At 40.8% G+C, this 12,401-nt stretch overlaps 1 long non-coding RNA gene across 1 annotated transcript in view; it reads right to left on the bottom strand.

The window, feature by feature from the left end:
* The window catches only part of LOC138760979 (uncharacterized), a 50,550-nt gene extending 39,092 nt beyond the window's left edge, over positions 1–11,458 (bottom strand). The window contains exon 1 of the long non-coding RNA XR_011356030.1: positions 11,387–11,458. This is a non-coding gene — a long non-coding RNA (uncharacterized lncRNA). The remainder of the gene's footprint in view (positions 1–11,386) is intronic.
* Positions 11,459–12,401: the final 943 nt, after the last annotated feature.

Here is a 12,401-nt window from a genome sequence, read left to right as displayed (position 1 = left end):
CTCATCAGATCACACAGCATCTATGGAAAGTAAAGGGCAACCAACATTTTGGGCCTCAACCTTTCACCGGGTATAATCAAAAAGCAGGCAGGTTCCTTCATAAAAAGGTGATGGGAAGAGAGGAGAGGAGGGAGAAGAGAGCAGGGGGAGGATTGCAGGCTAACCACTAATTGGTGGATATGGATGGGAGGGCAGAATAAACCAAAAGCAGAGAAGTGATGGGGAGAGGTTAGCTCTCTGAATAGAGAGGGAAGGGGTGGGGAGCTGAAGGAAAGGACACAGAGGGATAGTGAAAGAGAAACTTTGCAGTTTGGTAGCATGGTTGGTATAATGCTATTACAGTGCCAGCGACCAGGCACAAATCTGTCACTGTTTGTATATTCTCCCTGTATGGGTTTCACCCTGAGTGCTCCAGTTTCCTCCCACCCTCCAATGCAAAAAGAGTTAGTAGGTTAGTTGGGTGTGATTGGGTGGCATGAGTTCCATGGGCCAGAATGAGCTTTGACCATGCTGATTTTTTTAAAAAGAAGGCAGAATTTGAGGAGATAGGGAAATTGATGGTTCAGATCAAAAACACTTCATCAGAAGAGAATCTTCAAATGTAGGTGTGTGTGGAGGAAACGTGGCCTCCCAGCCTGTCTGGAATATGTGTATTGCTGGTGGTCATGTGTCCTCCCCATCTGGAACTTATTTGAAAGTCACATCACATGTCAATCAAGGTTTGACTCTGGCCACTAATTACTGCACACCTTGTCATTGGCTAATTTAAATACCTTTGTAATCAACTTAACCTTGATGGCACCGAGCCATTGTCACCCAGTAAATGACCTGGGCTGGATCCTCCAGCCTTCCTGTACATAGCCTAGGGCCATTGGCTGTTGTAATCATTTAGTTCCTACTGGCACCAAGCCATTGACACTCAGTAAATTACCTCCACTGGATCCCCCTTGCCCTGCATTATATAAAGGTCTCTTTGTGTGCTCGGCTCTCCTCTTTGCCATCTTCAAGAGACCATCCTGCTTCACTCCAGATCGAGTACCATAGAATGGCATTGGTGAGATGTGCACTGTTAAAGGGTTTAAAAGTATTTTAGTTAGTGTCCCTAGTAGCATAGTGCCTGTACTGGATCTAGGGGTGGTAGGTATCGTATTGTTCTTCCTTGATTGTATGTACCCAGTTCATTGTGTGTGAGCATGTGTATTTTATCCCCAATGCAAATTTCCCCCACTCACTGTAAGTTGTGCATGTGTGTTTTATTCCTGGTGCAATTTTCCCATGTTTGACATTCAATTATGTGGGTGCGTGTTTTATTCCCATTAGCATTTTCCCACGCTCACCATGAATTGTGGCTGTGTGTGTGTTATTCCCATTACCATTTTCCCTCACTCGTCTTTCATAAATAAAATCATTTACTGCCAGACAGTGTTCAGAGTCCTTGGTTTTAGAATCTGTTCTCTCACTCACAACAGTAGGTTGAAAGATTTCTTTTGTTTTCACGTAATAAATCATTAAAATGTAATATGCATTATATACTTCAAATTTTGTCTGCAGTAAAGCAAACAAAAAATCACCAAGAACATTGCCCAGCACCCCTAACAATAGGAGAAAAGAAGAAAAAGAGAGCCCCTTCAGAGTTACTAAGTGTCCATGGATTCACCTCCAACTCCTCTGTAGCCTCTGCAGGCGCACATGCTCCATTTCCAACTGTCAGCAACCTGAGCTCCAGATCCAATATGATCAGGAAGCCTTCAGTGCTTGAAGCCCTTCAGGAGCCCGTTTTGCCATGAGATCCCTCTCAAATCCTACTAAATGGTTCCCTTGAGCCAGTCTCCAGCACACCACAGTCATTGTGAATCCTTGGACTGTGTGTTGCCAACACCCTGTGGCCTTTGTGCGTCCTTCAGCCACTGAGCCTTTTGGTAGTCCACTGCTTTAATTAACTTCCCAAACATACCAAGAGGCTAATGAAAAGATTAAAGTTAAATAGAATGAGTTTAAGAAATTGTGAAGGAATTTATGGGATTAAAAGATGATAAACCTCCAGGACCTGTAGGTCTGTATCACACAGCTAGAGATATGTATGGAATTTGTGGATGTTTAATGATCATTTTTCAAAATACTAAAGATCAAGTAACACCCCTTTTAGATTGAAGGATGGAAATTTTACAACAGAGACAAAAGAAAGAACTACAGACCAAATGGTCCAGCATTAGTTGTCAGGAAAAAGCTGGAGTTTTTATAAAGTACATGAATACAGGGGAGAAATTTTCAACAGGATTACATAGTAAATGTGGATTTATGAAAGTCTAAGTGGAATTATGTTTGATGAAGCCACTGGTTTTTGTTTGAGGATTTAACATGCAGAAGAGATAAGTGAGAACCATCAACTTAGTATTTTCAAAAGCATATTATTAAGGAACCAAAAATTCTGTTGGCTTAAATTGCAGGAGATTTTGAGGACAGGAGTAAGGGTGTCTCACTATAGTTATACTGAGCTTTGGTGTAATTATGCCCAGGATGCCATTTGGATAGAAATGGGTTGGAAGGATATGGATCATATCCAGGCAAATGGGACTAGTCAACTCAGAATGATGAGGTGGGCTGAAAGGTCTCATTCATTCTCCGTGACTCTATGGCACTTTCTCCAAGAGGAAGGATATACTTTACAGAGAGCGAGTAGAAGTTCTACTGGACTGATCTGTGGGATGGTGGAACTGTCACGTGAGGAGAGGTAGTGAAAGCAAGTTGACTTTGGGGTTCAGAAGAATGAGAGGGCATCCAACTCCAACTTAAAATTCTGACAAGACCAGACAAGACTAAACGTGAAGCATTGGTCAAGAGGTCAGAGAGGGATGGTCAAGAACAAAGGATCACAGGCAATTAAGATTAGGAAAGGTTTGTTCATTTAGAGAGTAGTGATCCTGTGAAGTTGTCTGCTGTGGGCTGACTTGCTGAATATAATGAAGAAGGAAGCAAGATTTCAAGACGCAAAATACATTAAGGGATGGGGTTGGGTGGGGGTGGGAGAGAGAGAGAGAGAGAGAGAGAGAGAGAGAGAGAGAGAGAGAATATGATTGAGATAGATGATCAGCTTGGATCAGGTCCAAGGAGCTAAATGACCTACTCCTGCTCCAAAGTTTGGATTTATTATCAGAGTACATTTATGACATCATATAAAACTCAGATTTCTTTTCCTGTGGGAAAGTGGTAGTGCAAAAAACTTTACTCAAGAAGAAAAATTTTAAAAAATTTTAAAAAAGAAGATACATAAACATGTAAACAAATAAAGAAATGTAAGCAAACTGACTGTGCAATATTGAAAGAAAAATATAGTAAAGTGTAAGAGATCTTAAATCAGTCTCTGATTGTTGTGGAGGATTCTAATGGTGTTCTCTGTGTTTCTCGATGTTTCTATATAAGCCATCAAGGGCATTGTGCTTGTCTCTGAGTTGGTGGATTGTGGGCTTAATCTCCCCCACAGTCCATTGACAACCACCCTCTCACCTACCACCCAGGCCTGACCCACCACAAATCCTCAAAATGGCACCATGACCAGAAACTGCTGGATTAAGTTTTATAATTATTTTATTGTCATGTCATAAAACAGACATAATATTATATGAAATTGCATTTTCCAGCTAGTCTGCTGTAAGGTGCCTTTTAGAGTAAAAGAGGAACAAATGAGAGTCTCTTCAGAGCCAGGGATTCACTCCAGTGTTCCTGTAACATCTGCAACCACAAACACTTTAGTCCAAACCACGGGCAACCCGAGCTCCAGTTCCAAACCTCCGACATGGTCAGGAAGCTTTCAGCTCCCTAGGCCCCTTGAGGACCCCTCCCGCCCTCGGCACCCTTTCTCAAACGGGTTCCGATACCTGGTACCACTTCAACCAGTCTCCAGCGGTCCGCAGCCTGTCGTGAGTCCTTTGACTGCAGGTTGCCAGTAGCCTCAATTTGAGTCACCAACAGCTTGCCGCCTGTGTGTTCTTCAGCTGCAGTGTCCCTCACTGGTATGCTGCCATGGTTACCATTCTATAGGGTAATTTTCTCTGCTTCTCCTTCTCATATGGGGGCATTCTTCCCATTCTCTGGTATTCTTCACCAGTTCTCTTCTTCCTCTAGAATCTTCAACCACTTGAAGCCACTGCCAGCAGAAACATTATTATCTTAGGCAGAGATGCTGCGGTCACAGAATTTTAAAATAAGACTCCATCTGGGAAAAAAACTCTCAAACTGGTGAATACATCTTCAATATGTGCCCGGCATTCATTAATCCAATTCAAAGTGGTGCATCATGTTCACATCCAAAGATAGGCTGGCTTGTTTCTTTTCTAATATTAACCGTTCTTGTGACAGATGCCAATCTGATATTGCTACATTGACAGATATGTTTTTGTCTTGTCCATCCTTAGAAATCTATTGTAAAGACATTTTTTATAGCTTCTCAACTGTATTTCAGGGGGAGCTGCGACCCAATCCAATAACTGTTCTTATTTGGGGTTTTTGACCCAGACGTAGGGAGCTTTTCTGTACCTGCGCAATGTGTGGTGACCTTCTCTACATTGTTGGCTCGAAGAGCCAACCTATTCAAATGGAAACACTCTAGACTCCAACAGTGTTTCAATGGTTCTCTCATATTATGTCCTGCTTAAGTTTAGAAAAAAATCAATATCATGTATTTTATTCATTGGTGAAATTTGAAGGAACATGGTGACCTTTTATGTCTTATTTTACTTTGATGTAAGTATTTTTAATGTGATTAGATGTACCCACTGATCCAGATGAGATCCAGTCTTTGTTTTTTGATTCACGGTATGAATCAAAAGTTACAAAATGTATGTAACCCTCAGGATAAGCTGCTTGGTTATTTTTCTTTTTTTAATAGAGTAGGTTATGTGTTTTTTATATAAATATATAATATTTTTGATGTCTTTTCCAGTGGAGTGGAGAGGGGACTAAGATTATACTGTTTGAAGTTTTATCCTAATATATGTGATACTGCATTTTCAACTTTGTTCCCTTTTCTTCATTGTTCTGGATTTATTATAAAAACCAATAAATAAGATTGAAAAAGAACGAAAGACTCCATCAGGTCCTTTAACAGGCCGTCGGTAGAAGATTTGGGTGGTAGAATCCTGCGGAGGAGCACTGTCTCCGCTCCCCGTCCTTTCTGGGCCAGCACCAACGGTGCTATTTTTTTTAGATGATGTACTCTCCATCTGGAGAAGTATTCTGAAGACCACACGTTCTGTCAGATGGATGCAAAAAGGACTCTTGACACACTCTCACAGAAGAAAAAGGAGTTCTGACGACATCAGTTAAACAAATGATCACTTCACTCTCCACTTGCTCTTGGTAAAGCAGCAGCTGTGAGATCACGGATGTGCTTATCCTGAGAGAGAACATCTGAAATAGAAATTGCTGTTAACTTGTAAACTGGTTCATGCTGGTTTTATTTGGTGTTATAACAGCATTGATGTTGTCAACATTGAATGATTTTTTTTTCAAAAGAACTGCAGGTGTTTGGAATCTGAAATGAAAACAGATACTCAGGAGCTCAGGTTGCAATTTTAGATAGGGAAACAGAGTGAGTGTTTCAATATGAGGACTTTTCATCAAAATGGAGCAAAGTCCATAAACAATAGCTTAATCTGTAAGGCAGGAGGAAGGATGGAGATGACAGGCAAAGTCCGTTTGCAAACCAAGGGCGACAGAGTCTGAACGACATAAGCAGTCCTGGCACTGGCTGAGAGAGGGTTGTGTATGTTTGTTAATCATAACTGATTTGTTAATCAAACAGAGGAGATGAATTTGAATAGGGGAAAGGGAGAATTATGATGGAGCTTACAAAAGGCTGCAGAGTCTGGGAAATGGAAATCACAGAGAATGCTGGAAACATGCAGCATCTGGAGAGAGTGAAATACACTGAGTTAATGTCAGGAAGTACATCACAAATTGTTACATGAAGGTGCCCTGTCAAAGAAATTACCTTAGACTGCTCAAAGAAAAGATTTGCAGAAAAAGGTCATTCAGCCCTTTAAAACCTGATTCACTATTCAAGGGCAATCAGACAACCTTGATACACACTTCCTGCTTTTTCTCAAAGCTCCTTGATCCCTTTAGCCAATGTGGTCATATTCAACTGCTTTTGAATCAATCTATTGAACTGGCCTCAACAACTTGCTGTGGTTGGCAGTTCCATAAGTTCACAACTCTCTACGTGAAGAATTTTCTCCACATCTCAGTCCCTTCTCATTCTTCTAAATCCCAATGAGTATATGTTGTGTGTGGAGGAAGCGTGGCCTGCCTGCCTGTCTGGAATGTGTGTATTGCAGGTAGTCATGTGTCCTCCCCATCTGAAACTTATTCGAAAGTCACATCATTTGCAGGTCAAGGTTGGACTCTGTCCACTAGTTAGTGCACATCTTGCCACTGGCTAATTCAAATCACCTAAAGTCATAATTTGCTAGCAGCACAGATTAGCACAGTATTTAGCACCAGTGCAGAGCACATTCACTCTCTCTGCCTTGTGGTCCAAGCCCCAGACACTGCACCATGCTAGGTCACTACTATGGACATCGCTGGAAGTGTCATGGATAAGGTATGAACTACACTGAAGCTGAACTGTTGTATTGGGATAGATCAATACGTAGTAGAGCCACACCCACATTGATGAGGGAACTGGAAACATGTGTATGAGTCCCTGTTTATAGTGTGTGAGCAGGGTCAAATAGAGATTTACTATTGTCGGATACTAACTGATGTCTGAGGTGAATGTCTGCATCGTTGCTTATGTGAATGAGTAATTGTGTACGTTTTAACGTTCTCCCTGTTTGTTTCCTGTGTTAATAAAAGTTACGTGTGATTGTAACACTTGTGTCTAGACTCATTTCTCTGTGAACCCACCAAACCTAATAATCTTTCAACACGATAATTCATATTATGAGTATAAAAACTGCGAAGTAAAATAAAAGAACAAAAAGATGTATTTGAAAAAAACTCAACAGTAATTAAGCAGATCAATATATACACAAGTGCCTTCCATATGCTGGACAAGGCACATAATCAAATTCAATGACAGTGCCTTACCAGCTCCCCCTGGACCAAACAGGATCTTTGTGTCACCGATGAAGCAGGGTGCTGTGGGATCCACTCCCCAATGTGAGGGGGGAGGCTAGAAAAAGGAATTTGTTTGATCACTGATTCGCATACTTGGTTTCTTTGGTTTGACTTGCAAATGTGAGCACCCTTACCACCAACATCTGCAAGCAGGCAGTGCATGGTCATCCATCAGGTACCAGAGCCCTCTCTTGGCTTGCACATACCGCGCCTTGGCCTGGGACTTGGGCGCTTTCTAAGCACAGTACCAAGATGTCCATCGCCATGCTATCCCTTGGTGATGCAGGGGACAGGCCGGCTGATGTACAGTATATCCAGGGTGTACCCGGGTCCCTGTCGGTGAGCAGATACATAATCATACATGCACTCAGCAGGATGCCCACACACAACGTTATTAAGACTCCATGTTTGTCCAGTCATAACTCTTTGAACCCTGCTCGCAGCGCCATTTGTTGTGTTGAGAAAAGTATTGGGCTTGGTGGGTTTACAGAGACAAGCCTGGATGCAAGTATTTCAATCACATGTCACTTTTATTAACAGGTAGAATGTTAAAACGTACACAGTTACTAATATATCTATATCTATATCATAGTCAGTGATGTTATTTATGAAATCTCAAAGAATTTACCTTCCCTTTTAATGCTCATTGAACTCTGGATTCTAACTAAACTGACACTCCCATATCCTTCATCTCATTAGTTGCAGCCCACCGTGCCTTCTACAACCAAGCTCCAAGATTAGACATTTTCTCTCAGCCTGTTCCGCCCAATTACCCCCAGTGGATTTACAACTCTGGTACATTTTGAACAGAGGGACAAAACATTCTGAAAACTAGCCCATCCCCTTATCAGCTCAGCTTTTTACCCCTGCCCTCTCACTCATAGCCACCTCTGACCTCTTTCCTGTTGGCCTGTGCACCACCCCCCACCTTTTTATTTAGGCATCTGTCTGCTTTTTGCTCACACTTTGACGAAGGGCTCAGGCCCTAAACGTTGGTTATATTCCCTTTCTTCCTATGAATGCTGTGTGACCTGCTGAGTTTCTCCAGCATTTTGTGTATTCAGCAACAATCACAGCATCTGCAGACTTTCTTGTTAACTCCTAATGTTCCTGGTCTGTTATCACATGTTCACCAGAGGCCTTGATTTCCTGCTCTTCTTCTAACAGTGCCATATAACTGTTTAAAATAATGCAAGAGCTGCACCATGAATGGAGGAGCAGGGGGAATGGGGAATGAAGACCTTCGGGCACAAGTTCCTGGTTCCAGGGATGTGGTGACAGAGGTAAAGAGAGTGATGAGGATTGTATCCATGGGAGTTGGGATATTGGTGACACTGTAGATCAGGCCACACTTGCACTATTGTGTGCAGCTGCCACTTTAGATGTATGATGTGATTAAGCCAGAGAGGGTGTAGAAGAGAGTCCCAAGAATGTTGCATGGAATGGAGTTATAGAAAGGGGTTGGATAGGCTGGTACTGTGTCCCTGGAGCAGAGAAGGCTGAAGGTGACCTCAAGAAGGTTAATAAAATTAGGTAAGATGTTGATAGATTTAATAGTTAGAGCTTTTTTTAAAAAACACTGAAAGCTAATGGGCATAAACTTAAGATGCGGGGCAAAAATTTAATTGGGGATTGAGGGATAAAATTTTCACACCGAAGGTGATAGATATATGGAGCAACTTTCCAGATGAGATGTTGAGGCATTTGAACAGGTACACGAATAAGAAAGTTCAGGAAAAATATAGTTCAAAAGCATTCAAGAGGGATTAGTATGGATGGGGAGTTTTGGTCATTATGAATGAATCGGATCATAGTTGCTTAGTTTCTTGCTGTAAAACCCCATGAACCTATAAATCTGGTGCAATACTTCACTTAAAGATTGGCACCTCTCACAGTGTCATGCAGAAATGTGATCAACTCCTAAGGGTCCCAACTCAGAGATGACCATGACCTTTTTCAGCTAACGCTGACACTTGAGGGCAGTGTAGGTAAAGTCTTTCAATAAAACATTGCACATGTCATGAAAATGATGACTGGATCAATCTCAGTTCAAAGACAGTCTATCGGTAGATATAATCTGTTGGTAATCATACCCACATCCATATATTTTCCCACCAAATCCATGAGACTCATAACAGGCTATTGGACAGCATTCAATGCTGGAAAGTAATCATTCCATTAAAGGAACTATCCAGATAGTAATGGGTCAGTAATTTTTTTAAAAATAGCCATGTTCAAAATTTAACCTACTTCATACAACAAATCCCCCTTCCCCCAATCAGAATGTATTTTTAGTTAAAGCATATAAAGCAGTTTTTTTTTCTAAATCTTGCTTTAGAAATTGCACAAAGAAAATCACATCAGATATTCCTTTATGGTTAAATATTTTTTCCATTATGTAACAACATAATAAATAGGAGCAGGAGGAGCCCATCTAACCTGCTCCTTCATTCAGTAAGATCATGACTGATCTGGCTGTGGCTCCACCTACCTATGCCTTTCCCCATATCCCTTAATTTTCCCGCCATGCAAAAAAAAAACTGAATACTGGTGCTATTACACAGTAGCTAACAACGATTTGATAAGCATGTAATATGATTGAATTGTGTGGCTGAGACACACTGAAGAGGATGATGAGGAATGCTAAAATATCACTGCAAATTGCAAGGGGTCAGGGCTGCTGGCAAGGATGTGTAGCAAGAGGTTTATAGAGGTTTGCCTCGGTCACTTCAAACTGTGTCCAAGTTTCTATCCAGCGTCCTCTCCTCTGACAATAATATCTTGGCAACAAGGGAGCTTACCAAGGTCAAAAAAGCACAAGGCTGGAAATATGTGAACAAGATTCCAATGACAGCTGCATCAGACCAGCATGCAGCTAGCCAAATGAGATCCAGGTGGAAAACCAATATCATATTCAGAATCTTAAAACCAGTAACAGAACATGATTATGACATCCAAATGTACAGAAACATAGATACAGCATTTTAAGGCTCAGGGCCATCCATTTGAAGTGAAACAATTATTTTCAGAATGTTTTTATATGAAGGGCAGAAAAACTAAATGTATTTGCAAGTTGAAAGGATTATCCATGTAATATAAAGAGAGTTGTGACACGATACCATTGTTGAAACCCTTTCTCTTCCCTTTTGCCAAAACCAGTTGGCAATCAATCTGCGTAACTTACGCAGCAAACCTGTTTCACAGCAGCCAAAAAATACGATCTTACTTCAGTAGGAATGGTTAGTTGTTTTCTGAACATCAATTTAAAAGATACCCATCTGTTTCCTTCAAACAGGATGAAAATAAACTCAGTACAGAATCATTTTGAGCATTCATTGTGTGACATGCTTTCTTTGTCACACGATGAATGCTCTTATTAAGGCAGAAAAACCAAGTTAGCAAAACCACAGGGGTTAAGAATACAGCAAAGACACACCATGAAAAGAGAAAGCAAAAAAAATGTCATCATGACTTTCCATATTAAAACCATGAGAAACTGGCAACTTGCCCAAAGATAAACAGTTTTAAGAACTCCGTCAGCATGAGGAGGAAATCCCAGAGTATTATGTTGCTTAAAGGAATAGGTTATTAAAAAGTAGATTTAGAGAAGGGGGAGGGGGAGGTGGGTGTGCAATGGGATGAAGTATAAGGTCATATAATATCTTGACATTTTAATGATATATAATTGGGAAGAGATTATATTTTACGAGGAGAGCTGTTCTGAGATATTTAAAAACTCTTCTAATGCATGTAACCAAGAGTTCAGATCCTGACAGAAGAGACACAAAGTCCAAACACGATCATAGGAGATCTCTCAAAGAGCTACTGATGGATTTAGTAAGTTTGTACAACCCTAGATCTTTTTACACGGAGTAATCTTACATTGTAATTTACCTTGGAAAAGGAAAGGAAACAAAATTTTAAACAATAGCTGTGTGCCAAAACATTGGTTTTGTGTGATACATATTGGCACTGAGAGTGCACAATTTATGCTTTGGTGTTAATGTCATAAATCTAAAATCACTGAATAGTGAAAATAATGTCAAAAAGAAACCTAAATAAAGGAACACACAACAATATCAAATTTTGCATATATGAAGTGCAATGACCTGAAATTATCACCTTTTTTTAAAATCAAGAATATACTTCATTCACAATATATTATTTACAAACAAGACAACCGCTCAAAGTCTTTTTACATTCATAATTGTCAGTCACATATTCTCATCAACATACTGTTACATTTGTTCTCTGAATACACAGTTACCTCTACTGTGTCACCTTCATGATTCTCCCCCCTCTGTTGGTTGAGAGACATCTCCTCAGACTCAGCCCATCATTCCCACAAATGGGAGGATTCTAGACTGTTGTCCTTCCCTACAACACCCTTGTGTTGGCTGCACCAAGCCTCTGTGAGTCCCTCAGCATGTACTCCTGCAGCCTGGAATTTATTTTTTCCCCACAAATATACTTTATCACCATAAATTATTTACAAAACAAGAATACTGTTCAAGAATTTTTACATTCATAGTGTCAGATATATTGATACATTCTCATCAATGTACCTATTACATTAGTCTCTCGATATAACATTAAGATCTCTGTGGCACCTTTTCGTTTCCACACATCGTCATTAGACATAGTTTGTCTAGAAAATAAAAATATTTACAAACAAGAAAATTGGTCGTCTTTTTACACTCATAATATCTATACATTGTTACATTATTATATTTGTTCTCTCAGTACTGCATTACCATTACTATAACACCTTGTTGTTTCTCACCCTCTCTTGGTTGAGGAGCTTCCCCTCAGTGTCGCCCCTCAGTGCCCGGTAATGTAATGATTCTACATTGTGCTCCTTCCCCACAGTGCACTCGCATAGGCTGCACTGCCTTACTGCACCCCTCAGCACATACTCCTGCAGCCTGGAATGCACCAGTCAGTAGCATTCCTGTGCCGACATTTCAGTATTTTGAAAGACCAACAGGTTTCAGGCAGACCAAAGTCTGTCTTTTACAGAGTTTATTGCCTTCCAGCAGTTCTTGATGTTGGACTCAGAGTGTGTCCCCGGGAACAGTTCATAGATAAAGGAGTCCTCTATTACGCTGCCACTGGGGATGAATCATGACAAAGCTCTCTATATCTTTTTCCACACACTCTTTGCGAATCTGCATTCAGTAAAGAGATGGGTGACAGTTTCCACTCCATTGCAGCTGTCGCGAGGACAACATGCATGAAGGGTGATGTTCCTGTTGTTCAAGAAGGATCTCACTGGGAGAGTC

The sequence above is a fragment of the Narcine bancroftii genome, chromosome 4, assembly GCF_036971445.1.
Source record: "Narcine bancroftii isolate sNarBan1 chromosome 4, sNarBan1.hap1, whole genome shotgun sequence".
Lineage (NCBI taxonomy): Eukaryota > Metazoa > Chordata > Chondrichthyes > Torpediniformes > Narcinidae > Narcine > Narcine bancroftii.
This window is presented reverse-complemented; position numbering and strand designations above follow the sequence as displayed.